This window comes from Martes martes, assembly GCF_963455335.1.
Source record: "Martes martes genome assembly, contig: SUPER_18_unloc_1, whole genome shotgun sequence".
Lineage (NCBI taxonomy): Eukaryota > Metazoa > Chordata > Mammalia > Carnivora > Mustelidae > Martes > Martes martes.
This window is the reverse complement of record NW_027666704.1, coordinates 2,259,854-2,287,333: the sequence shown is the minus strand read 5'-3', so window position 1 is coordinate 2,287,333 and position 27,480 is coordinate 2,259,854. Positions and strand designations below refer to the sequence as shown.

The window sequence follows — 27,480 nt, the reverse complement described above, 5'->3', positions numbered from 1 at the left end:
TTGGCAGAACCCTCCCCGGCCGGGGCCGCGATTCAAACCCCCGGCGGCGCCTCGGCCAATCGCGAGCGGGCCGCCGGCCGAACGGCAGCGACGTCGTCCAATCCTGTCTCACCGCAGGCCCGCGGATCGCCCGGTCTAGCGGGCAAGCAGCCAATGGTGACTCCGGAAGAAACAAAGAAGGCGGGGGGAAGGCGAAGGGGTGCGGCCGACGTCCCCGCCCTCCCCTCTGCGTTGGGTCACTTCTGGGCCAGCGTTCCGAGCCCGGGGTGTGGAGGTGGCGGCCTCCGTGGCACCTTTGGTGGGTGTCCGACCGGCCAGTTAGCCGGTGGACAGGCTACGGGGGCTCGAGGGGCCGGGAGTCCGGCCTCCGAGCAGTGGGCGGTCGTCGTGGGGGCGCCCTTCGTGCAAGCGGAGGCGCGAAGGGTGCCGGGAGCCGAGGTCCGCCGCCCGGGTGGCCCCTTCTGGTCTTTTGACTCCCAGGTTTGCTCTCGAGAAACTAAGGGTCGGCCGGGAGTTTAGGCTGTTGGCTGTTTTCTCCTTCGTTATCTGAGCGCTCACCTCCAACCCACTGAGAGTTGTGCTCACTTCCCCTGAAACGGAGCGCCCCATTTAAGCATCCGGGGGCTGAAAAGGGTGCAGCTGAAGGTAGCTCCTTAGAAAAAAAAAAATTGCAAGCACTTTTGCACATGATTTTTAAAAGGCTCATAGACCGCCAGTCAAGTACCCAGGGTCACGACATGGCACCTGGAGGGAATTGAATGCTGGTAGCACTTGAGGGCTAGCAGGGCAGTGAACTTCGCTCCGCACAGTTGAAGTTGATACCGTTCCTGGGGTGCGGCTTTTACCATCACCGGGCAGACCAAACATAGAAACTTAAGTGGGGTGACTGGATGGTCAGTGTTCTCGACCTTGAAGTAAGGGTAAAGATACTGCTGATAAAAGCAGTGCTGTCTCCTATAGCAGAGTGCCAACCAATAAATGTAGAAGGAATAAGGGTGTTGGAAAGTAATAAAGAGAAATGGTAAACGCAAATCCTTTTCTTCTGAATTCAGGTATACTAAAAGGCAAAATGTTACTGATCACTTTTTTTTTTTTTTTTTTTACTTTTTTATTGCTAGGTTAAAAAAAAGAAGAAGAAAACTAGGTTACCTTTATAGCCTTTACTGCCCTAATTGTCAAAATTCAGATAGAGATATCGTCCAGAGCCAAAAGAAAATAATTTAAAGCCAACTGTCTTAATCTAAAAGTAAGTCATTGCACACTGAGCTCTTTGGAAAGAGAGATGATTGGATTTAGGATTTGCTGACGGTGATTTGTGGAAGCTGAAGGGCTAAAATCAGGCATTTGACCTTCAAGGGACTCATCTCCCCTAGTCACTGATCCGCAAGATTGGAAATGCTAGCTTTTTCCCTCCATGGCAAATAACTCATTGAACCCCAAATCAAACTGGTCAGTGTATTGAAACGTTCTTTTGCATTCTACTTCAAAAAAAAAAAAAAGATATGGAGAGTTAATATTATCGATAGATTAAAATGGCAGAAAAACAGATTTTATATCTTTGGTACTAGTGGGTTCTTTCTACAGACACCTTTTGAAGAAACTTTTTTCCCTGGAAAGTGTGAACAAAAATTGCATTGAAAAATAGATGTTAGCTTTCACTGCTCAAAACCATGCTTTGGAGGGGTCTCCATCATTCTTTTACAGTCTATTCAGTCAAACTTAGAAGCAATCATCAACAGCCTCTTCAGGGACATTGATATTACTTTGTGTAATAGTAGGTTAGTTAATAACAACCCAAGTTGATTCTAAAAAGAAAGGTTTGGGTTTTCATTTAATAATTCATGGGTACATTGTACACCTGCCCAGCCTAACCATTATACCATTTTGCTATTTAAACTCTTCTGTATAAAACCTTTTGTGGTAAAGAAGAACCAGTTTCAGAAGTCTTTTGTCCCTGCTCGTAAAGATAAAATATTCTTGTTTGTGGGGCACCTGGGTGGCTCAGTGGGTTAAAGCCTCTGCGTTCAGCTCAGGTCATGATCTCAGGGTCCTGGGATCTGCCTGCATCAGGCTCCCTCCCCCGCTCCCGTGCCTGCCTCTCCGCCTACTTGTGATCTCTGTCTGTCAAATAAGTAAAAAAAACCTTTAAAAAAAATTCTTGTTTGTGTCTTGTTGCTATAGTAAAATCAGGTAAGGAGAGTTTTTAGATCGTAGTGGTGGCTTTGAAAAAAATTTTAAGTGGTGATTTTCAGTTTGATACTTACTGAAATAAGTATTTACTATGATGAAAATAATAGAAAGCAAAATATTGATAGTTCCTTTTGCAAATGGAAATAAGGGGGATTTTACTTCCTCCTCTCAGTATATATAAACAAAGAGAAGTTGAGGCTACAAGAGTTTTTCATAATGTTGTTAAGACCTTATATTCACATGTTTCAGACAGGATGGGTGCTTAACTCAAATTCTTTAAAAAAATAAAAAAAAACTTAACTTGGGACACCTAGGTGGCTCAGTCAGTTAAGCAGCTGCCTTTGGCTCAGGTCATGATCTCAAGGTCCTGGGATGGAGCCCTACATCGGGCTCCCAACTCAGGGGGAAATCTCCTTCCCCCAACCCCCCTAACTCGTGCTCTCTCTCTCTCATTGTCTCTCTCAAATAAATAAAATCTTCAAAAAAAACCCCTTAATTCAGTGAATTTATGATCCTCTGCAAAATTCTGAGTTTGTAAATACCCACTTCCTGACTTAATGATAGATCAGCTCAGAATGTGTGTCATGCTTCTTTTTTTTTCAGCATGCCTGAAATAAAACTAAGAAAAAGAAGAGTGCCTACGTTTGGGGGGACTAAATTTGTATCTTGGATTTTGGTTCAACGGACTCCCTTATTTTGGCATTCTTGGCAACCCAGTCTTCAATCTTCATTCTCACTTACACCAGAAGTAACTCCCTAGAATGGGGTCTTCACTGGTATTTCCAGCTTTTTCAAATCTGAGAATTACCTTTAAAGCCAAAAATGTTGGCTGACCTCCACATAATGGTACTTGTACTTTTCGAGTGTTTGGGTACTGCATAATGACAACAAAAAAATTCATATAGTATCTTATCATTACAGCAGAATCTACAAACATTTTAAGAATAGTAGTGCACATATGAGCAAAATATTCTTTATTCAGTCTACAGACAATTCTTGGTCTGCATACGGATTTCATAACCCCTTTTCATTGTAGGGTCCTGCTTCCCATATATTTGGAATCATTTTTGGATCTACCCAATGCAAAGTGAAGCTCAGGGACTTAGATCATTTGAACCAGCTGTTCACTGCTTGCTTCTAGCTTGCCCTTCCCTTCCCTAAGAAACTGGGCAGTAAAGACTGCAGTGTCCGCTGAATTCCCAAGGATTATTTAAGCAAGTGATTCTCTTGAGTTATCTGGATATTTGTCTGTTTTGTGACACAGTAAGATTATGCCGACCCGGCCAAATATTCCAGGAAGTTAGGGATAAAACAAAAAAAAATCATGGTATTATCTAAAACTATAGTCAGGGTTAAAAGAAAGATGAATCTTGCTTTGTTAACCTATTTTCCTATTTTCCAGTTGCATAAATCAAGTCATTGAAAGGCTGAGACAATGGGCCAGATTTACGAGGGACGTCTACATCAGAGCAAAGACCAGAATGTGTTATTTCTTTTTTTTTTTTAAGATTTTATTTATTTATTTTGAGAGAGAGCGAGCGAGCGAGCGAGCAAGGGCAAGCCAGTGAGGGGTGGGGGCAGAGAGAAAGAAACTCAAACCCAACTCTGGACTTGATTTCACAACTGGCACCCCCAGAATGTGTTACTTCTAATATCGATGTTAGATACATCCTTTGGGCCAAAGTTACATAGTCTGTCAGGAGAAGACCAACAGTAAATGTTCCAGTGCAACTCTGTAACTACTGAATGGTCGACTTTATACTAAGAAGAAAGACTCTATTCCTTCTGTCTGACTTTAGCTAAAGGATGTCATTTCATTGTTCCCTTTCTGTTGCACCCTCCAAAGCAGGGAGGATGATAATGCCATAGACACATCTCCTTGGCCCCTAGTTAAGCATATCCAAACTCATGGGTAAATCTCACTTTTATAACTTGGAAGAGTTATTAAAAATATGTTCAAGTAGGGGCTCCTGTCCGGCTCAGTTGGAGGAGTGTGTGACTCTTGATCTTGGGGTCTTGGGTTTGAGCCCCGTGTTGGGTTTTAGGGATAACTAAAAATTTTAAATATATATATACATATGCAAGTGAGTTACACTTTATGCAAATTAGGGTCCCTAGCAACTTCTCAAAAAAATGCTGAGCGAATGGTTAAGAAAGTAAAATGCTGAGGGGCACCTGGGTGGCTCAGTGGGTTAAAGCCTCTGCCTTTGGCTCAGGTCATGATCCCAGAGTCCTGGGATCGAGCCCCACATCCTCTGCTTGGCAGGGAGCCTGCTTCCCCTTCTCTCTCTGCCTGCCTCTCTGCCTACTTGTGATCTCTGTCTGTCAAATAAATAAATAAAATCCTAAAAAAAAAAAAAAAAAGAAAGAAAGAAAGTAAAATGCTGAATCTGGTGACAGCTAGTGGTTTTAGATTTTTACTTAACTAAAATTAAATTAGTGTTCAGTGGAATTTTGCCACCCATCATGTATTGTATGCAAACAGTGAATTTTAACCCCATTTTCCTTTTTTTTTTTTTTTAACAAAAGGAAGAAGAATTCCTTTGCATGAAAAATGATACTTTTAAGGATCAAACCCATTGCTTGGGCATATTCTATGCTAACATTAAGGACTGAAACGCTAAATTCTGTCTTCAGTTTCTACTATGTGAACCTTTTTTTATATCTGTACAAGATTTCAGAAGTGGCCTTTTACCAAGCCCAAGTGAGATGGAGCCCTCATTATCCTATCACCTAGGACAGAGTTTCAGGGTTTCTCCTTCCTCACAGGGGATTATTATGATTTTCCAAAGAGCTGAGTCTTCACACAGCTGTCTTTTCAAGAAAATGTTATCCATGTCCAAATCCTCTGTTCGAGGGCAAAGAAACTTTTAAAAAGATTGCCACTTAAAACATAAAAGCTTTAGAGTTTAAAGGGAAAGCTTTGGTTATCTGGAAAATTCACTTATATGGAACAATTAGAATTATTATTAAGATATTCTATGTCTTGAGACGGTCTGTGGTAATCACAAATTGGGTTGTAGCTCATTACCAATTATGTGGTCAGGGTGGATAGAGTTAATGGTGTTAAAACCCTTATATTTTATAATATTACTCATTTATTACCACCAACAACAAACTTGACTTACTTAGTATTGTTTGGCATTTTGCAATAGCAAACATTGATATTTTAACCTTCCCTAATGGAATTATGTAAAACTATGCCATGGTATATATACAAGCCATCATTCTCTGTAGAGACATGGCCTTGTGTGCCTTATAGAGAAGAAGTCTAACATAACAATTGAAAGCACAGATTCTGAGGTCATCTGCCTTGGCTCAGATACTGGCTCTGTCGTCACTAGCTAGGCAAATTGATTAATTTCTACGGTCCTCAGTTTCATTTGTAAAGTAGGGATAATTGTAGTACCCACTTCATAGGATCATTTTAAGGATTTAATAAATTAATTGATGTAACTATTTGTACAATGCCTAAACACAAAGTTCATGTGCCTTGGCTTTTGGAATGGTATTAACCGATTTGATTAAGGATATTACAGGATGTACGCCCCCTACTGGTTCTGGAAGCAGTGAACTTTTGCCTCCCCCATGCCTCCCCCACCCCTTATAGTTTTGGTTATTTCACGTTAAGTAAAAGTTTGGGAGTCATTTTCATCAATAAAAACCACACTAAAATAATCCTGTGTTGTTGTTTGTTTGTTTGTTTTTTGTTCTCCTAGATGATTTTAATGATCTGACATACTCTTAATGACCTGACTGGGTATTTCCACAACAACTCTGAGGCTGACTGCTGTTGCAGTCCACGCAGTTCTGTTCCATACAGTGCCCCTTTATATTTAATAGGCTTCCTGCTTCCTTGGTTCCCTTGGAAATACTATCAAGAAGGTTTGCAGAGATTTTCACAAGAAACAAAAGTCGCCTTCAGCTTATTAAAATTAGCCAAATGGCATCACTGGTAGGATCCACCAGTGTCCTTTCCTGTGGCCTCCTCTCCGGTAACGTGGAAATTTTACTCAATCTTCAGGCTGTTGCTGTGGTCATGGCTACTCTTGCCATGGCCAGCCTTTACACTGGCATGTGCCACGTGATCACTTGGAACCTACCAGAGAAGCCCCGAGGAAAACCTTTTCTCAGAGAATGAGCAGGATCTCCCCTGGACCTCCGTGGTCTCTATTGATGAGACAGATCTTGACCCAGCAAAACTTTTGCCTTTTTCTGATAATGAATTTCTTCCAAGTCTTCCGTTTAACCTTCTCCAATAACTTCATGATGATCTTTGCCGACAGTCTCATTCCTAAGGACGTTCTCCCCTCTTCCATTAGCAGTCTCATGTGTAGGTCAGGCTTTATTTGCCCACAGGTATGTGATGACTCTCCCTGTAACTTCCCCTAGGGATAAATGCTTAACTCTTACCTAGTTGAGGAAATTAAAAACCTGATTGTATCATCAGTTTGTCAAAATGACACTGTAAGAGACCTGAAGACAATAGAGTCAATGATATTGCAATAATGTCAGGTGACAGATGGCAGCTAGACTTGCGGGTGAGCATAGCATAATATAGAGACTTGTGAAATCACTAGGTGGTATACCTGACACTAATACAACATGTATGTCAACTGTATTTCAATTAGAAAAAAGAGAGAGAGGGGTGCCTGGGTGGCTCAGCGGGTTAAAGGTCATGATCTCAGGGTCCTGGGGTCGAGCCCCGCATCGGGCTCTCTGCTCAGCAGGGAGCCTGCTTCTCACCTGCTTCTCTCTCTGCCTGCCTCTCTGACTACTTGTGATCTCTGTCTGTCAAATAAATAAATAAAATCTTTAAAAAGAGAGAGAGACAGAGAGGGATACCCAAAGATTCAGAGCCCCAGGTGTTATGTAAGATGCTGTAGAAACATGATGGAAACAAGAAATGAAAAGAAAAAAGCGAACCTATGTTATTTGCAACCTTTTAGCTTTTGAATTTTGTTCTGAGCTTTCTCACTTAAACCGTAGCAGAGGTATGGCAGGAAATAAACGGCCGGTTTGCTTTACCAATACATTTAACCTTCCTGTAACCATTATAAGTAAGAGGGTTACTTGATCAAGGATTCTTGAAACAAGCTTTCAAAATACTTGGCTGAAAGACCGAGTCCTGGAATTCCAGAATGTTATTAAAATTCCATGCTCATGACCATTACTGGAAAGGGCACGTCCTGCTTCAAAAAGTCTACCAGCCTGCTGGGGTTTTTTAAACTCCATTTGGAGAGCTGATGAATCATATTGCTTTCCTTCACCTAAATATGTCACCCCAAAATATGACTTAACCTAGCCTATGATACGGGTTTTTCCGATTTTCCTAATTAAATAAGTAAAATTCGTTCTCCTCTTCAGAGAATAAGCCATTCTAGACAGAAGAGTTTTTACTTCATTTACGTGTTTACATGGTTTCAAAAATATTTAAACCATGTGGGATAGAAATAGTTCTAAAATATTTTTAAGTGTCGCCACACTTTCTTATGCAAAGGACACAGGATACCGTTTGTGTTTTCGAAGATTAGCTTGAGGCCTTTGTCATGACTTGGTTACTGTATATACCATAATAATGGTAAGTCCCATTGGGTGCTTACTGTGGGTCATGAACCATGCCAAGCCCATTGCTCATGTTATCTCATGGAATCCTCACAACAATCCCCTTCAAGGGAAAGACTCATCTTGTCCTTACAGATGAGAAAAGGGAGGTTCAGAAGCATCTGCCTTTAGAGCTATACACTTTTAGATTCTGTCTCTAAAATGTACTGTATTTACATGGTTTACTTAGCAGAGTGGACCAAATAGAGTATCATTTTTAGCTTATCAGAATAGTCCCAGGTACTAGGTGTGCATAGAGAAATGATGCTATTCCTTCAGGACAGTTGGAAGTCTGTCAAGCTGTTTGCTCCTATGTTCAATGACCCAGAATGGGAAACTGTTTGTGCTCTTATCTGTGTTATCAGATTCTAAGACATATGTACATTTTAATATAAGCATATCTATAATATATATCTTCTCACTTTTAGTCATGTACTTGCCTAGAGTATCTCCTCGAAGTGAAAGAAAAAAGTTTGTTAAACTCTTATGTTAAAAATAAAAAGAGTAGGGGCGCCTGGGTGGCTCAGTGGGTTAAGCCTCTGCCTTCAGCTGGGGTCGTGATCTCAGGGTCCTGGGATGGAGCCCCGCACTGGGCTCTCTGCTCTGCAGGGAGCCTGCTTCCCCTCTCTCTCCATCTGCCTCTCTGCCTACTTGTGATCTCTGTCTATCAAATAAATACATAAAATCTTAAAAAAAAAAAAAGAGTCGGGGTTCCTGGCTGGCTCAGTTGGTAGAGCATGTGACTCTTGATCTCCGTGTTATGAGTTCAAGCCACATGTTGGGTGTGGAGCCTACCTAAAATTAAAAAAATAATAATAATACATAAAAAATAATAAAATAGATAGATTTTTTTTCACAGCTTCATTGCGATGTAATTCACATACACCATACAATTCACCTGTTTAAAATGTGTAGTTTGGGGTGCCTGAGTGGCTCAGTTAAGAATCCAACTCTTGCTTTCGGCTCAGGTCATGATCTCAGGGTCGTGAGATGGAGCCCCACGCTGGGCTCCGTGCCAGGTGTAGAATCTATTTGGGATTCTCTTTTCTTCTCTGCCCCTCCCCCCTACTCATGTTTTCTCTCTCTGTGACTCTTCCACACCTCATTCCCCTCAGAGAGGCAGGACAGTAAATGGGTTAAGAGCGTGGAGTCTGCCAGAGAGGAGTTCCACGCCCCTCTTACTAGCTGTGTGACCCTGGGTAAGTTACTCAACCATTCTGTGCCTCTGTTTCCTCATCTGCAACATGAGAATAAAAATAGTGCCTAATGAATAGAATTATTATGAGGATTAAGTGACTCAAAATATACAAAGTACTTACAATGGTTCCTGGCACAAACTAAACCCTCTAGAAATGTTAGGTTGTTTTTTTTTTTATTAAGACTCAATTACGCCAAGTATTTTACTAGATTTCCACTGCAAGAACACACTGACTTTATCTGTTTTGTTTTAGGCTTCTTTGGCATAGGTTTGCCAACACTTATGCTGAGACACACTGTTCACAAACTCCTACTCAATAAACACGAGTGGAGAGCCAAAACTCTCAGTTTGTAGAAGACTTTATTTTAGTAAGTGAAAAAGCAGTCTCTCCCATCATTTTTATCATTTATATCATTGGCTCATATCTTTTTATACATTGGATATTATAATAATAGCTAGCAATTGAGTAGCTTATATGTTGAGTGTGTGCTAGATGAGAGAGAGAGACAGAGACAGAGAGACGGTGAGAGGCAGAGACACACAGAGTGTGTTCATTGGAGGAAATGTCCCTTAAAATAAAGTCCCTTAAATAAAGCTGTGATCACACAGCTGGTAAAGTGGCAAAGCTGGATTCAAACCAAGGGACATCTGATTTCAAAATCTTGCCCTTTCCACTCTGTCACATATTTCTTACATTATTATAATTTCTTGTGTTTTATGTATTCATGCATTAGAGACTGAGAACAAGAGGCTTCATTCCAATATGTGGAAATGTGTGATTTTACAATATTATTCTTTTAAAGATATTTTATTTATTTATTTGATAGACAGAGCTCACAGGTAGGCAGAGAGGCAGACAGAGAGAGAGGGAGGAAGCAGGCTCCCTACTGAGCAGAGAGCCCGATGCGGGGCTCCATCCCAGGACCCTGGGATCATGACCTGAGCCGAAGGCAGAGGCTTTAACCTACTGAGCCACCCAGGTGCTCCTAGAATATTATTCTTACAGGGAGGACTATAATGGGACTTGCTGGAGTGTTCTATGTATTTTCTCTTACAGAACTCTAAGAAATAACTTGGATCACATCAGTTATTGAGCTGTTCATTGTCTTTAGTATCTAGAAAATGAGCTCTTGTTCCTTGAAAGTAGAGAAGTAAGCCAAAAAGTTAGTCAGGGGGAAAAAACACTTTTGTTTATTACAGTACATTTCTATTCTACTTACATCTCTCAAAGTTTTCGAGTAATATATGTGCATTTGGTTAATGAAAACTTTTCAGGGCTAAACAATGTACTCTTTTTTTTTTTTAAGATTTTATTTATTTATTTGACAGACAGAGATCACAAGTAGGCAGAGAGGTAGGCAGAGAGAGAGGAGGAAGCAGGCTCCCCGCTGAGCAGAGAGCCCGATGCGGGGCTTGATCCCAGGACCCTGGGATCATGACCTGAGCCGAAGGCAGAGGCTTTAACCCACTGAGCCACCCAGGCACCCCAACAATGTACTTTTTAATTGGAAACAAAGAATATCTTCTGATCTTTGTTAATGTACATACATATATTTAGCACAAACTTTTCAATCTAGAACAATGAACTTTTTCAATGATAGCTTGAAATGCAGAAAAAAATGTTAAGTCTGAGCTCTCAACATGAGCCTATTAGAATTATGAAAATATGTAAGATTAGGCAAGAAACAAAACCCCAAAAAATGTGGATAGAATCATAAACTATTGTTTATGGTACTGATTTTAGGATTAAAAAGTACATTTCACCTATATTACAGTAAGAATGATAGTGAAATACATATTCACTTATTCAATAAATATTTGTTTTATCTACTGTATGCTGAGTGAATTCTGGGCTTTAACCCCAAATCTTCAAATCTGGATTTATATTAGATTTTTTAGATTCGCATCACCGTAAAGCAATGCTTATTGTTTCTTTCTCTCTCTTTTTAAGGATTTACTTGTTTATTTTAGAGAGAGTGTGCAAGTGGTGTGGGGGAGGGGCAAAGAGAGAGGGAGAGGGGATGTAGACTGCCCACTGAGTGTGGAGCCCATCGCGGGGTTCCATCTAGAGATCATGACCTGAGCAGAAATCAAAAGCCAGACACTGAACAGACTGAGCCACCCAGGTGTCCCATACTGATCGTTTCTAAGCAATGGATTCTTTCATATGGTTGGTTTTAGTAAAATATCTTCATATTAGTGTGAAAATGAAAATGTAGGAAACCTTTTTCGGGTTTGTTTGTTTTATAGGAGATAATGGCTGTTCCTTTGTTATTATGGAATATTACTATCCTTAGTCCATTTTTATGGATATATATGAGTAATAGCATTTCTGGTCACAATAGACAATATTACTTGTGCGTTTCGACTGATACTACAATTCAGAAGCAAATTTATTTTTTTGCTGAGAACATTTACTTTGTCATCAGCAAGAGTACGCCTGATTCATGGTGTTTCATCTTAACACTATGTCACCATTTCAGTGCCTTGTACTTATCAGTCAGTCCTGGCAGAAGAAGTTTGGTTATTATAAAACTATCTTAATTTCTTACTACCTAGAAGGAGCAGCCTCCATTGTCCTGTTATTTCTTGGACAACAATATTATTACTTTTTGGCTCTTTATCTCTCTATTATCATGTAAGTAAGTGCCTGTGCCAATCCCCAAATTACACTAGGTCTTGCCATTCACTTTTTCAAGGAGTGAAACATTTTTTATCTGAATTGTGTTGAATATTCATTTCTAGGCAGTTAGTGTACCTTTCTGCCAAACGGTCTGAATGTTCACAGCAGCTTTTCTTTTTTTTTTAAGATTTTAGGGGCGCCTGGGTGGCTCAGTGGGTTAAAGCCTCTGCCTTCGGCCCAGGTCATGATCTCACGGTGTTGGGATCGAGCCCCACATCGGGTTCTCTGCTCTGCAGGGAGTCTGCTTCCCTTCCTCTCTCTCTGCCTGCCTCTCTGCCTACTTGTGATCTCTCTTGCTCTCTGTCTGTCAAGTAAATAAATAAAATCTTAAAAAAAATAGTTAAAAAAAAGATTTTATTTATTTATTTGACAGACAGAGATCACAAGTAGGCAGAGAGGCAGGCAGAGAGAGAGGAAGGGAAGCAGACTCCCTGCGGAGCAGAGAGCCCGATGCGGGCTCGATCCCAGGACCCTGGAATCATGACCCGAGCCGAAGGCAGAGGCTTTAACCCACTGAGCCACTCAGGCGCCCCTGCTTTTTTTGTTTTAAAAGATTTTATTGGGGCGCCCCGGTGGCTTAGTCGGTTAGGCCACTCAATCAGTTAGGCTGCTGCCTGGCCCAGGTCATGATCCCAGGGTCCTGGGATTGAGCCCCACAGTGGAGAGCCTGCTTCTCCCTCTCTCTAAAATATTTTTTAAATTATTTATTTATTTATTTGACGGAGAGAGAGAGAGCACAAGCAGGCAGAATAGCAGGCAGAGGGAGAAGGGAGAAGCAGGCTGCCTGCTGACACAGGGCTCGATCCCAGGACTCTGAGACCATGGCCCGAGCCCGAGGCAGTCGCTTAACCAACTGAGCCACCCAGGAGCCCCAAATAAATAAAATCTTAAAAAAAAATAAAAAAAAGAACAAAGAATTCTAAAAAAAGAAAAAAAAGATTTTATTTATTTTTTTGGAAGAGAGAGAGCGCACAAGCAGGGGGAGCAACAGGTAGAGGGAGAAGCAAGCTCCCAGCTGAACAAGGAGCCTGATATGGGACTCAGTCACATGACCCTGGAATCATGGCCCAAGCCTGAGCCATCCAGGTGTCCCTGCAATTTTTTTTTTTTTTTTTAGAGGTGGCAGGGGCAGAGGGAGAGAGAGAATCTTAAACTGGCTCCATGCCCAGCACAGAGCCTGACACAGGGCTCAATCTCAGGACCCTGAGATCATGACCCGAGCTGAAACCTAGAGTCAGACACTTAACCGTCTGAGCCACCGAGGCACTCTTCACAGCTTCTTTTTTGAAGTTATTTCATACATTAGATTGTGTAGTAAAATTCCTCTTTTTAACCTATTAATGTGCATCATTTAGTAAATGCTGCTGTCAAATAAGGATCTTGCCCCCAAAACATGTTCTTTGCCTTTGTCCCCATCTTGGGAAATGGCTCTACAGTCTGCCTAGGCATCCAAGTCAGTGACTTTGTCTTTGTCTTTTCCTTTCTTCTTTGTCTCCTACAATCAATAAGCTATCAGTTTATTAGTAGTTTTATTTTCCAATATGTCCCGAATCCCTTCCTTCTCTGCTCCCATTGCCATCCCTTTAGCTCAGGTCCGCATCATCTCTTACGTAGAGTAGTAGATGGCCTCCCAGATGGTCCCGTTGTCTGTAGTCTCCAGTCCCTCCAACCCCTTTGTCCACACTGCTCCTAGAAGAACAGGGCATTCCTTGGCTTGACAATCTTAAGTGGCTTTTCATTGCTTTCAAGATAGAGTCCAAATGATGACACATGAGGTCTTTTGTTATATAGTCGCTGTTTACATGTTCATCCTCATTTTTTATTACTCTTCCAGTGTCACTGTACTCCACACCAAAAGGAATCCTTTGTAGTTCCCAGTTCAAATACCTCATGTCAACATGCAGCATTCTGTGCCCTGAAAGCTGTTCACCATTTCCTGCCTGGCTCTCTCCTGGTGTTTCTGAAGGCTACAGCTCAGGGATGTGCTTCTCTGATGTGCTTCTCTGTCCTCATCTGCTTTAGGGCTGCCTCCTACACGACTCCCATGCCCTCTGCTTATCTGTGCTGTAGGGTTTACCCCCCTGCCTGTGACTGTCTGTGGCCTCCACTGGACTGAGCTTATTGTGAGTAGGATCTACTCTTTTATTGCCCTGGCCCCATTATCTACTTCAGTTCCTACAAGTAGTTGATCATTAGAAAATGTGTTTTGGGTGGATAAATGAATAATCCTACCCCAGGTCGCTGCTGGAACAATTTGAGAAATTTTTCATGAAGATTTATTTGTATTTTGAATAAATTGGTAGTGGAGAGTAGAATAACACTCAAAGGATTGAATTGCTACAGAATTTCATGACATTAGAACCTCATATAGGTAACTATTCTATAAGTATATAATGGTGGCCCTGCCTATATCATATTTAAAATGACATTTTTTTAAGATTTTATTTTTTAAGTAAACTCTACACCCAACATGAGGCTTGAAGTCACAATCCTGAGATCAAGAGTGGCATGCTCTACTGACTGAGCCAGACAGGCACCCCCTTAAAATGACATTTTTATAGTGATTTTTAGAATGAAGATTTTTTTAAAAATTAACATATAATGTATTATTAGCCCCAGGGGTACAGGTCTGTGAATCTCCAGATTTACACACTTCATAGCACATACCTTCCCCAATGTCCATAACCCCACCGCCCTCTCCCTTCCCCCCTCCCCCCGGCAACCCTGTTTGTTTTGTGAGATTAAGAGTCTCTTGTGGTTTGTGTCCCTCCTGATCCCATCTTGTTTCATTTATAGAATGAAGATTTTTTGTCTTTTTTTTTTTACTTAAACTATTCCCCCATTTTCATTCTCCTATCATAATTAAAATGTTATATGTTCTTTTATAGTTCTTAATTTATCCTATTCTTGATATCAAGAGAAAAATATCTGATTAATTTCCCTGGCCTGTTTTGTTCTTCAGAATCTGCCCATAGTTTAATCAGATTAAATGAGAAGGTAGTAATTTGGGGATGAAGAAAAAGCATAAAAACCATTTTTTAAAGATTTTTATTTATTTATTTGACAGACAGAGATCACAAGTAGGCAGAGAGACAGGCAGAGAGAGAGGGAAGCAGGCTCCTTGCTGAGCAGAGAGCCCGATGCGGGGCTCAATCCCAAGACCCTGAGATCATGACCTGAGCCAAAGGCAGAGGCTTTAACCCACTGAGCCACCCAGGCGCCCCTAAAAACCATTTTTAAAAAGCAGACTTAACTGTAGAGAACAAGTGATGGTTGGGGGTAGATCGGGGAGGGGAGTTGAATGGGGATGGAGGAGGAAGACACTTGCTGTGATGAGCACCAGGGGTTGTGTGGAAGTGTTGAATCACTAAATTATATACCCAAACTAATATTAATTACACTGTATGTTAGCTCACTGGAATTTAAAAACTAAAAAACAAAAAACCCATTTTTTAAAATCCCAAGCAACAATAGTTATTTCATACTTATTTATTTTTATTTTTTAAAAAGATTTTATTTATTTATTTGACACAGAGAGAGAGAGAAAGCACAAGAGGAGGGAGCAGAAAAGGGAGAAGCTGACTCCTCACTGAGCAGGGAGCCCCATGTGGGACTCGATCCCAGAAGCCTGGGATCATGACATGAGCCAAAGGCAGATGCTTAGCCAACTGAGGCGCCCCAGTTATTTCATTTTTAAAAGAGAATTATAGGGGCTCCTGGGTGGCTCAGTGGGTTAAAGCCTCTGCCTTCGGCTTGGGTCGTGGTCCCGGGGTCCTAGGATCAAGCCCCGAGTCGGGCTCTCTGCTCAGCTGGGAGCCTGCTTCCCTCTCTCTCTCTGCCTGCTTGTGATCTCTCTCTGTCAAATAAATAAATAAAATCTTAAAAAAGAGAGAGAATTATATATTCATAGATAAGGATAGAAAGGTGTGCCTAATATCTTTATGTTTATAGTATAGCAGACCCTTGCACAACACAAGTTTGAACAGTACAGGTCCACTTATAGGAGGACTTTTTTGAATAAATATAGTACAGTACTCTAAATGTATTTTCTCTTCCTTCTGATGACTTTATTTTTTAAAAAGATTTTATTTATTTATTTATTTGAGAGAGAGACAGAGATAGTGAGAGAGCACAATTAGGGAGGAGAGGGAGAAGCAGGCTTCCCATGGAGCAGGGAGCCCGATGGGGGGCTCGATCCCAGGACCCTGGGATCATGACCTGAGCTGAAGGCAGATGCTTAACTGACTCAGCCGCCCAGGCACCCCATGATGATTTTTTTAATTAACACTTTCTTTTTTCTAGCTTATTTTAAGAATATAGTATATAATACATATAATACACAGAATATGTGTTAACTGTTTTGTGATATTGGTAAGACTTCCAGTCAACAATAGGCTCTTAGTAATTAAGTTTTGGGGGAGGCAAAAGGTATATGTGAATTTTCCACTGCCTGGGGGGGTCGGCACCCCAAAGCCCCATATTGTTCAAGAGTCAGACTGAACTACATTATTTCATTTTTCTTTCTAACAAATTTTCAACGTTCATTTGATGTTTTTTTAAAACAAAATCTTTGCCTCCTAGTTATATGCATATTTTATATGTATATTTTAAAATGGCTTCTAGGGTGATTGTGCAAGTTTTTTTTTTTTTTTTTTTTTGCTTCTTTAACCTGCCCCTAGCTGACATGGTGGATGCAGATTTCCTGAAGTTCAATCGGCAGTAAGTACATTTATTCAAATATTAGCTATATCACATATTAGAATATCACATGGAGGCAGGACCTATCAGAGTCTGCCTGTTATATTGCCACTACCCATCACGTATCTAAAAGACAATCATAAGAGGCATCATTGGGAATTAGAGAACAGAACATAATAGGATATTCATGATAGTTTGCCCCGGGGCAACTTTCCCTTGCTTTTGAAGGACATCCTAATTTTTTTATCCCTTAGGTTCACACAGCCGATGCTACAACAGGATCAGGTCTCAGAAACCAGAGTGAAATCTCAGGTAGCTTTATGTTCTACCTATTGCAATATCACTTAGTGCCCTGGATGTTAAGGCAAAGTGGCTTTTGCTCTGTGACATTGTAAGAATTAAGATTAAAAACAAAAAAAAAGGTCCGCCTTATCCTGTTTTACTTGAAAAGTCATAAGCTGCTGCTGGTGAGAGGTTTTGTTCTTTGGTCTGGTTTTAAGCTATAAAATTCACTTGGTTGGTAAATGTTTTCTGACATGTGCCCTTTTTTTACAGATGAGAGAGGAACGTGTTATTTTAACACAGGTATATCCTTTATCAACTCTGTGGAAACATTCAGACTGCATGGCCTCTTTTTTTTTTTTTAATGAAATTTATATTGAGGAAAGCTTTGCCAACCCAGCTTTATATAATTCCTTTCTGTTTCAGGGTTTTGTTACTAAGTTATGTTTGGGCTGATAAGCAAGATGGTGAGTTCCTTCCAGAGCAGGACCATGTTTTCACCAGTGTCTAGAAAAGTGACTGGCTCAAATCACTTTTTTTAAATGAGTAATTTAGGGGTGCCTGGGTGGCTCAGTGGGTTAAGCCTCTGCCTTTGGCTCAGGTCATGATCTCAGGGTCCTGGGATCGAGCCCCGCATCAGGCTCTCTGCTCAGCAGGGAGCCTGCTTCCCCCTCTCTCACTGTCTGCCTCTCTGCCTACTTGGGATCTCTGTCTGTCAAAATAAAAATAAAAATAAAAATCTTTAAAAAATGGTTCCCTCCCTCTACTCCCCACCCCACTAAAAAAAAAAAAAAATGAGTAATTGCATAAGAAGAAACTTCAGAAGATACCTTACAAGTCTCAAATTCTTTTAAAAAATATTTACTTATTTATGTATTTATTTGCCAGAGAGAGAGAGAGAGAGACAGCAGAAGCAGGGGGAACAGCAGAGGGAGAACCAGACTCCCCGCTGAGCAGGAAGCTCAGCTTGGGGCTCCATCCCAGGACCCTGGGATCATGAGCTAAGCAGAAGGCAGACACTTAACCGACTGAGCCACCCAGGCGCCCCTCTCAAATTCTTTTTGAATGAGACTGGAAACAAGTAAATAAAATGTCTCAAACAGTTGGGAAGAAAAGAGCACCAACATTTACCACATGCCAATGTGTACAAGCATTATATGGCTCTTGCTCATTCAAGTATCACCCCAGCCTTGTGTGGTAGATATTTAAATATGTACTGATTTTGCCTCCGAATGTGTCAGGCATTGTGGTAAACGCTGGAGATACAATATAGGAGGCCTTGTAATAGATCCCTCTAAAATACACTCTCCTCTTTTTTTTTTTAATTTTTAATTTTTAAAAAAGATTTTATTTATTTATTTATTTATCTATTTATTTATTTTAGAGGAAGGGCACACAAGCAGGGGCAGGGTAGTGAGCAGAGGGAGAAAGACTCTTTAGTGGACTTCATGCTGAGTGCAGAGCCCAATGTGGAGCTTGATCTGACAACCCTGAGATCATGACCTGAGCCAAAACCAGGATTTGGACGCTCAACGAACTGAGCCACCCAGGTGCCCCTTTAACTTTTAAAGTCATCTCTGCACCCAATATGGGGCTCAAACTCGCAACCCTGAGATCAAGACTTGCATGCTCCTCCAACTGAGCCAGCCAGGTGCTCCGAAAACACACTCTATGTACATGGCGTGTTGCAGGCTTTTGACAAGTGGCTAATCTGGAGAATACCTGTGCCTTTTCTGGTGGCATAAGTTGTACCCTTACTTTATGATCCTGGGGTCCTGGGATTGAGTCCCGCTTTGGACTCCTTGCTCAGCCTGCTTCTCCCTCTGCCTCTGCCTGCCACTCCGCCTGCTTATGTGCTCTCTCTGACAAATAAGTAAAGTCTTCATAAAAAAATAAGTTGGGGGCGCCTGGGTGGCTCAGTGGGTTAAAACCTCTGCCTTCAGCTCAGGTTGTGGTCTCAGGGTCCTGGAATCGAGCCCCGCATCGGGCTCTCTGCTCAGCTCTCTGCTCTACCAGCCTCTCTGCCTACTTGTGATCTCTGTGTCAAATAAATAAATAAAATCTTTAAAAAAAAATAAGTTGTATCCTTAACGAGAATTAGTACTTTTTGTTTCAAATCTATTAATGTCAGCTGCAAATGTTATTACAATGACAGTATTTAATTGCTTAGGAACTATAAGGGTGAGATAAAAGTTATTTCTATGAAAACTAAGTTGAATGTTTTATAAAGATTTGACAAAGGTAAGATGTAAAAAAAAAAAAACAAAACCTCTCAGATCTGATGTGATGAGAGCTATAAATGTCTTGGGGGAAAGCATTAAAAACCTAAAGCTATTGTGGACTCAGATTGCCTTGTAAACAACCTTAGGTTCTCTCTATAACTGGCAGTAGAAACTGTAGATCATGTAATACGGATACTGTCCTTGGAAGAAAGATGGTACAGTACTTTCACCTGTGGGCCCATACTCAAAGAAAAAAAACCCAAAGAAAAGATCAATGAATGAGTACATTTCACCTAAAACAGAGTAGTTAACATCTCTGCTTCTAAAAAGGATTGTTTTTCTCTAGCCAACCGTGGATTGTCCTGATCAAGTTAGGTAAGAACTTAATACAACGGGGGCACCTGGGTGGCTCAGTTGGTTAAGCAACTGCCTTCATTCAGCTCAGGTCATGATCCCAGGGTCTTGGGATTGAGCCCGGAGTTGGGCTCCCTGCTCTGCTGGGAGCCTGCTTCTCCCTCTCCCTCTGCCTGCCACTTCTCCTGCTTGTGCTCTCTCCCTCTCTCTCTCTCTGTCAAATAAATGAATAAAACCTTAAAAAAAAAAAAAAAAGAACTTAATACAATGACCCAAAACAGATGTAGCCCTTACGCTGTGGCACTGACAGCCCAGTGGGGGAGACAGACAATAATTGTATTACGATATTATCATATGACCATAATTATCCTCATTTTGAAGAAACTAAAACTCATGAGAGGGTTAACCTTCCCAAGATAATATAACCATCAGATTGAAGGACTGGGAGTGAAACCCAAGTTCTTCCCATCAAATCAGACCTCCTCCAATTCTCTTGCCTCATCTTTCTTCCCTTTCTTTTTCTTTCTCCTCCTCCCCCTTTTCTTGCCTTTTCTTCTCTTTCTCCTCCTTGGTTACAAGGTTTCCACCATTAGTGAAAATATGACAGGGTTTCAGTTTATCCAGTCAATGCACTGGATTTATTGATTTTTTAATATGACATAACTTAATTATCAAAAATGATATGGCAAAGGGGTACCTGGGTGGCTCAATGGGTTAAGCCTCTGCCTTCAGCTCAGGTCATGATCTCCTGGTCCTGGGATCGAGCCCCAAGTCAGACTCCCTGCTCAGTGGGGATCTCTGTCTTGTGATCTCTGTCTGTCAAATAAATAAATAAAATATTTTAGAAAAAATGATATGGTGAGGATCTCTGTCTTGTGATCTCTGTCAAATAAATAAATAAATAAATAAATAAAATATTTTAGAAAAAATGATATGGCAGGATTCTTACTTAGAACACATTTAAGTAACCCTTCATGAAAACTGGGCTAAGAAACTGAAGTGTGAATCCTAGCTCTACTACTTACACCTTTGTCAAAACCCACAGAATGTACAACACCAAGAGTGAACCCGAACGTAAACCATGCACTTTGGGTGATGGTGAATGTCAATGCGACTGTGGACAAGTTCATCTCTTCTCCCATCTCTAAAATGGAGTGATAATGTCTTCCTCATAGGATTGTTGTGGGTTTCACAGCTTTTTTTTTTAAAGTATTCTCCCGCCCAATGTGATGCTTGAACTCATGGACTGAGCCAGCCAGGGACCCCTGTTGTGGGGTTTAAATGACCTAACACAGGACAGGGCACATACAGCACTCACTTCTCAAGCATTTGAGAGTCTAGCTGTGTCTTTGATCTGCTTCTTCCTTGAAAGAGTTTGGTTCTTCTATCTCTATAACCACTGTCACTGAGAGGTTAATATGCTATAACTACTATACTATTTTTATGATTGTCTGGTTAGGGTCAAGGAGGATATAAATGACGAAAAGGTCCTTGATATATATATATATATATATATATATATATACACACACACACACACATATGCACTGTGCGATACAGACCCATGCTATCTTTGTCTGTTTCAGGTCACCCCTTTTCTCAATGGTTTTTGGCATCCATGCTTTGTTTACAAAACTTGTTCAGTCTTTAGCTTCAGTGATGATACTCTCTAAGCTAAAAGAGTATGGATATGGAAACCCAGGCGAAAGGTAGAGTAAAAATGCCTTTGAAATAACGTAAAGGAAATATGAAAGGAAACTCAGCCTTTTACATTGATTACTGGGCAATTATCTTGGACTTTGGATATTATTAGTCATTAATTCTCAGATCTTGAATAAGTTATAATAGAGAGTATTAATGTCAAAGACATTTTCACAGGCGTATCTATAAGGATGTTCTTTAAAGGATGCTACAAATGTCTATATAATTCACACTGAACTACATATTGATTGTTTTTATCTTTTTATCGAAGTCATTTATTCACAAATGTTTCTGAGGGCGTGCTATTATCTGCCAGTTTTAAAGGTGTTGGGGATACAAGATGAATTAGGAGCGTCCAAGGAGTCCCACAGATTAAAACACTGAGATACACTCTCTACCAGAAGCATAAAATGGATCACTGTGGTAATACAGAGAAGAGATTCCTCCTTCGGTCTCCCTCGAGCAGGGAGCACCTCTGAGAATAGAGGGTTCCTGAGCTGAGTTTTGGAGGTTGAGTTGGATTTCCCCTACTGAACAGTGAAGAATAACCATTCCAGGTGGAGAAAACAGCATGGAAAATGTCTGGAAACACAAGAGAACTCTTAATAAGCTATTCATTTATTCAGTCAACAAACGTCATTGACAGCCTGCCATGTCCTGTGCTCTGGGATAGCGTAGAGTGAACAGCAGTGAACAAACCAACAGAGATCCCTGCCCTCATAGACCAAGTTCTAAGAGGAGATAAGCAGATGAAAAATTAAATAAAATACATAGTATGTTAGCTGGCAATAAGTTTTTTGGTGAAAAATAAGGGGAATAAGAAAGGTTGGGGAAAGCTGCATTTTTTATTAGAGTGATGGAAGTTCCCAGGAGGTGACATTTTTTTTAAAGATTTTATTTATTTGACAGAGAGAGACACAGTGAAAGCAGGAACACAAACAGGGGGAGTGGGAGAGGGAAAGCAAGCTTCCCGCCGAGCAGGGAGCCCAATGTGGGGCTCGATCCCAGGAGCCTGGGATCATGACCTGAGCCAAAGGCAGACACTTAACCGACTGAGCCACATAGGGGCCCTAGGAGGTGACATTTGGGTAAATGCAGGGAGTTGGGAGGACACCATGGAGGCTCTCTGGGGGAAGAGTACTCCTGGCAGAAAACACAACAAGTGTAAAAGAACAGAGGGATAGCATGCCTGGCTTTCTAGACCTCACGAGGAAGAAGTAAGCACAAGGGAGGCCAGGTCTTGTAGGCCTTTGCAGCCCTGCTTTGTTACTTTGGTTTCACTGTGAGATAAATGGTCGTAGTGAGGCAGTGGAAGACTGATTAGTTTTTTTATTTATTTGCTTTATTACTCTTTTTTAAAGATTTTATTTATTTATTTATTTATTTGAGTGAGAGCACATGCAAGTGTGGGGGGCAGGGAGAAGCAAAGGGGGAGGGAAGGGGAGTGGGGAAGAATCTCGAGCAGACTCGCATTGAGTGCAGAGCCTGACCTTGTGACCCTGAGATCACGACCTGAGCTGAAACCAAGAGTTGGTCTCTCAACCGACTGAGCCACCCAAGTGCCCCGTTTCCTTTATTTTTTTATTTTTTATTTTTTAAAGATTTTATTTATTTATTTGACAGACAGATCACAAGTAGGCAGAGAGGCAGGCAGAGAGAGAGAGAGAGAGGGAAGCAGGCTCCCTGCCAAGCAGAGAGCCCGATGCGGGGCTCGATTCCAGGATGCTGGGATCATGACCTGAGCCGAAGGCAGCGGCTTTAACCCACTGAGCCACCCAGGCGCCCCCCCGTTTCCTTTATTTTTTAGAGCAGTTTCAGAGTCACAAGAAAATTGAGCAGAAAGTACAGAGTTCCTGTATATTCTCTGTCCTCCACCAGATACAGCCACCCCCATAGCAACATCCCCCTCTCCCAGAGTGGTACCCTGGTTACAGTCAATGAAGCTACACTGACATTCACTATCACCCAAAGTGCATGGTTTACGTTCCGGTCACTCTTGGTGTTGTACATTCTGTGGGTTTTGACAAAGGTGTGATGAGTGTAGTGGCATGCACCCACTACTACGTAGAGATGGTTTTACTGCCCTAAAAATCCTCTGTGTTCCACACATTCATCCCACCCTCCCATCTGACCCCAACAACAAACCATCTTTTCACTGTCTCCATGATTTGCCTTTCTGAGGATGTCAGATAGTTGGAATCATACAGTATGTAGCCTTTCCAGATAGGTTTCTTTCATTTAGCAATATGCATTTGTGTTTCCTCCATGTCTTTTCATGGCTTGGTAACTTATTTCTTTTTAGTAGTGATTAATATTCCATTGTCTAGATATATAATTTATTTATCTGTTCATCCCCTGAAAGGCGTCTCGGTTGCTTCCAAGTTTTGGCAATTATGAATAAAGCTGTTTAAACATCCATGTGAAGGTTTTCGTGAATATATGTTTTCAGTTCCTTTGGGCAAATACCAAGGAGCACAACTGCTGAATTACATGATACGAGTTTAGTGTTCAGTGTTGTAAGAAACTGCCAAACTGTCTTCAAAAGTGGCTGTACCACTTCGAATTCCCATCAGCAAAAAAATGAAGAGTTCTTGTTGCTCCACATTCTCACCAGCATTTGGTGTTGTCAATGTTTCGGACTTTGTCATTTTAATAGGTGTGTACTTCATCTTAATTTGCCGTTTCCCAATGCCTTATGACGTGGAATATCTTTTCATATATCTATTTGCCATTTGTATGTCTTTGGTGAGGTGTCTGCTCAGGTCTTTTGCCAAGTTTTTAATCACGTTGTTAATTTTCTTATTGTTGAGTTTCAAGATTTCTTTGCATATTCTGGATAAAAATCTTTTATCAGATATGCCTTTTGTGGGTGTCTGGGTGGCTCAGTGGGTTAAGCCTCTGCCTTCGGCTCAGGTCATAATCTCAGGGTCCCGGGATCAAGCCCTGCATCGGGCTCTCTGCTCAGTGGGGAGCCTGCTTCCCCCTCTCTCTCTGCCTGCCTCTCTGCCTACTTGTGATCTCTCTCTCTCTCTCTGTCAAATAAATAAATAAGATCTTAAAAAAAAAAAAAGATATGCCTTTTGCAAATGTTTTCTTCCAGTCTGTGGCTGGTCTTCTTATTCTCTTGACAGTGTCTCTGGCAGAGCAGAAGTTTCTAACTTTAATGAAGTCCAGTTTATCAGTTATTTCTTTCAAAAATTGTGTCTTTGCTGTTGTATCTGAAAAATCATCATATGTAGAGTCTTTAATTTTTAGGATGCTAATATAAATGGTGTTATGTTTTTAATTTCAAGTTCCACTTCTTTATCACTGATACATAGGAAAGCAACTGACTTTTGAATATTAGCTTTCTATCCTGCAACCTTGCTATAATTGCTTATTAGTTCCAGGAGGTTTTTGTTGTTGATTCTTCTGGATTTTCTACATCACCAAGGATTTATTTTTTAATGTTTTTCTTATATCCTTACCCCCATTTTACTATGAACATTTTCATTTTCAAATATACAAAAAAGTTGAAAAAGGTGTATAAAGAAGATTTGTACATTTACCAGCTAGATTCAGCTGTTTATATCTAACCATATTGGTTTTATTACATATTGATCAATGTATCCATCTTTCTAATTATACATCAGACCATTTTGTTCTCCCTCACAACTTTTTACAAAGAACTTCAAACACGCACACAAAAAAATGAAAGGAAAATATAGAAAATCCATACACCCACTCCTTAGATTCCACAGTTGTTAACATTTTGTCATATTGACTTTATCTTTAGTTATGTGTATGTGTGTGTTTTGTTCTCTTAACTATTTCAAGGTTAAGTTCCAGATATAGTGGCACTTCATATATCTTATTTTTATAAATATATGTATTTGTAAATATATCTTATAAATATATATAAGTATTATAAATATATAAATATGTATCTTTGTAAATACATATATAATATGTATTTATAAATATATCTTGTTTTTATAAATCTTACAGTTTAGTCTACATCTCCTGGAAAGAAAAACATTCTGACTGGAGAATTTTGATCAGAGTAATGACCCGATTTGACCTGCCCCTTTAACAGCATTCCTCTGGCTGCTGTGTTGAGGAAAGACTGGATGGGGGAGAGGAGTAATATATGGAAACCTGTAGTTGGTAACATATGGTATGTCATGCTGATGGCAGCTGGAGGGAAGTGAGACTGGAAAGGTAATCAAGGCTTGATGTAAAGGACCTGAATGTTAGATTTAGTTCTTAATCCTAATACATCAGAATTTCCCAAGTATGATGACTTTTTGACTGTTGTTGTATGATTACTCTCTGTACTATTATTTGCTAAATATAAATATTTTTCTGTAATTACGAGCTTAAAAATCTTATGTATCATAAGCAAAATTATACACAAAATCATTCATTTGGTGGGTTTCATTCTTTCCTAACACTAAACACTTAACTGCTAAAATAAAAAGAACAATTGTGTGACACGTGAAAAACATCATGTGTACTACCAGGAGCACAGATCCTGTTCTTTGGGAAAGACTGCTGTAGATAAAGGAAAGCATTGAAAGTTTTTAAGCTGGGGACGACAGGACCTAAATTTTGTTTTAGAACATTCTGGCAGTCACATTAATCAAGGATTAGATGAGCACAAAAATTAAAGCTTGGTTACTCATTGCCTATTATGTAACAAGTGCCTTGCATACAAAGGTAAATGAAATAGGTTGCTGCAGGAGATAGACACAAGGACAGGTAACTTCAGCATGGAGTGGTAGTTACAATGATTAGAAGTATATACAAGATATAATGGTGGCTAAAAGGTGGGTATGATCTGTACTGACTCAGAAATCAATTTCAGGCTTTACAGAGGAAGATTCTTCCGCTGGGTTTCAATGGAGGTGTTAATACTGTGAACAGAGTTTGGAGATAGCCAGGGAGGGGTAATGGTACATGCAAAGCATGGACATGTAAAATGACAGGGTATTCATTTACTGAAACATTTACTGAAGACTTACTGGGTATCAGTTCCCTTTATAAGCCCTAATGCACAAAGAGACAAAAGATGCAGCCCCCACTCTGAATAAGTCTAATGTCAATTATGGTGAAAATCATAATGCTATGTGTTAGGTATTATTGAGAGATGGAAGCATGGGATGCTGTCTGAGTACACCTAGCTAAGCATGTAGTTCAGACTGGGTAGCAAAGAAATGATCTCTCAGATGAATTCTGAAAATGTAGTGGGAGTCTGTGCAAGTACAGAGAGGCATGAGATCACGTGACATGCTTGGAGGAACTGCAAATGGTTTAAGAAGGGCTTGAGCAGTGTGGATTTGATTCTAAAAGAAATGGAATATTATTATTATTAAACCAAGGAGCGGTAATATCAGATTTGCTTTTGAAAATAGCACCCTGCCGTGTGGAGAATGGTTTGAAGGGAGGTTAGCCAAATTACAAAGAAAGAACAGTTTGAAGGCTGATGGACTGCTTTTATGTGAGAAATGCCGGTGTGGGTCTGAACTAAAGCAAGGCCACGTGGAAGGCAAGGAAGAGATTGACATGAAAGAGATGGAGGAGTTAGAATCAACAGAACTTGGTGATAATTGGTTACAGAGGCATGACTCACAACTGGGCCACTGTGTGTTAAGAAATGAGTTGGTATACACAGGAAGTGAATGAGTGAGTATGAACTGTTCTGGATGGCATTTCTTCTGTAGAATCTGAAGGAACTCTTTTCAGTCTGAGCGTCTACATCTGCTAAGTGAATGTTTTCGACCTGCAATGGGGAAGTTGCTTGAAATCCAGGTAACATCAAAAGTCTCAAGCAGGGGGCGCCTGGGTGGCTCAGTGGGTTAAAGCCTCTGCCTTCGGCTCAGGTCACGGTCTCAGGGTCCTGGGATTGAGCCCCGCATCGGGCTCTCTGCTCGGCGGGGAGCCTGCTTCCTCCTCTCTCTGCCTGCCTCTCTGACTACTTGTGATCTCTCTCTGTCAAATAAATGAATAAAATCTTAAAAAAAAAAAGTCTCAAGCAGTGTTGTGGAAGAGAACCATGATGACTGGAAGGGGAGAGGAACAGAATCTGGGGTAGAAAGGACTCAAAGCTCATTCACTGATAGATGTGAGAGAATGCAGGAAGAAGGGGTGCATAACTCTGTGTCCCTCTAAATTTTCTTTGAGAATAGAGACCCTAAAGTAATATTTCTCAACCCCATTGAACATTAGAATCACTTGGAGCTTGAAAATGTCCAGGCCACACCCTAGGCCAGTTAAATCAGAATCTCTAGAGGTGAGATCCAGACATTCGTATTTTTTCCAACTTTCTTGCTTATTCGATTGTGGAGCCCATGTGGAGAACCTAGAGGTTTACTTCCTTGGAAACAATGGCTCTAGAGATGAATTTCTGTTGACTTGGGCAAAGATATGTTGACAACCAGACACGTTGGCAAAGTAGTCTTCTGGTCCAGTTAGCGTTTTTAGAATTAAGAACTTATGTAGGACACTCAAGTATTATTTATCTTTGAGTGATAACATTTGGCATCTGGTGGCCTTACACTGCTATTGGT

General features: G+C 40.7%; 1 long non-coding RNA gene and 1 pseudogene across 2 annotated transcripts in view; one reads left to right on the top strand and one right to left on the bottom strand.

The window, feature by feature from the left end:
* Positions 1-4,726: 4,726 nt before the first annotated feature.
* Positions 4,727-27,480, top strand: part of LOC308359829 (transmembrane protein 180-like) — a 30,945-nt pseudogene continuing 8,191 nt past the window's right edge. The window contains exons 1-5 of the transcript in view: positions 4,727-4,894; positions 5,910-6,549; positions 11,476-11,630; positions 16,299-16,394; positions 20,818-20,940. The product of the transcript in view is annotated as a transmembrane protein 180-like (transcript). The remainder of the gene's footprint in view (positions 4,895-5,909; positions 6,550-11,475; positions 11,631-16,298; positions 16,395-20,817; positions 20,941-27,480) is intronic.
* Positions 19,845-27,480, bottom strand: part of LOC308359830 — a 39,206-nt gene continuing 31,570 nt past the window's right edge. The window contains exon 5 of the long non-coding RNA XR_013968463.1: positions 19,845-20,047. This is a non-coding gene — a long non-coding RNA (uncharacterized lncRNA). The remainder of the gene's footprint in view (positions 20,048-27,480) is intronic.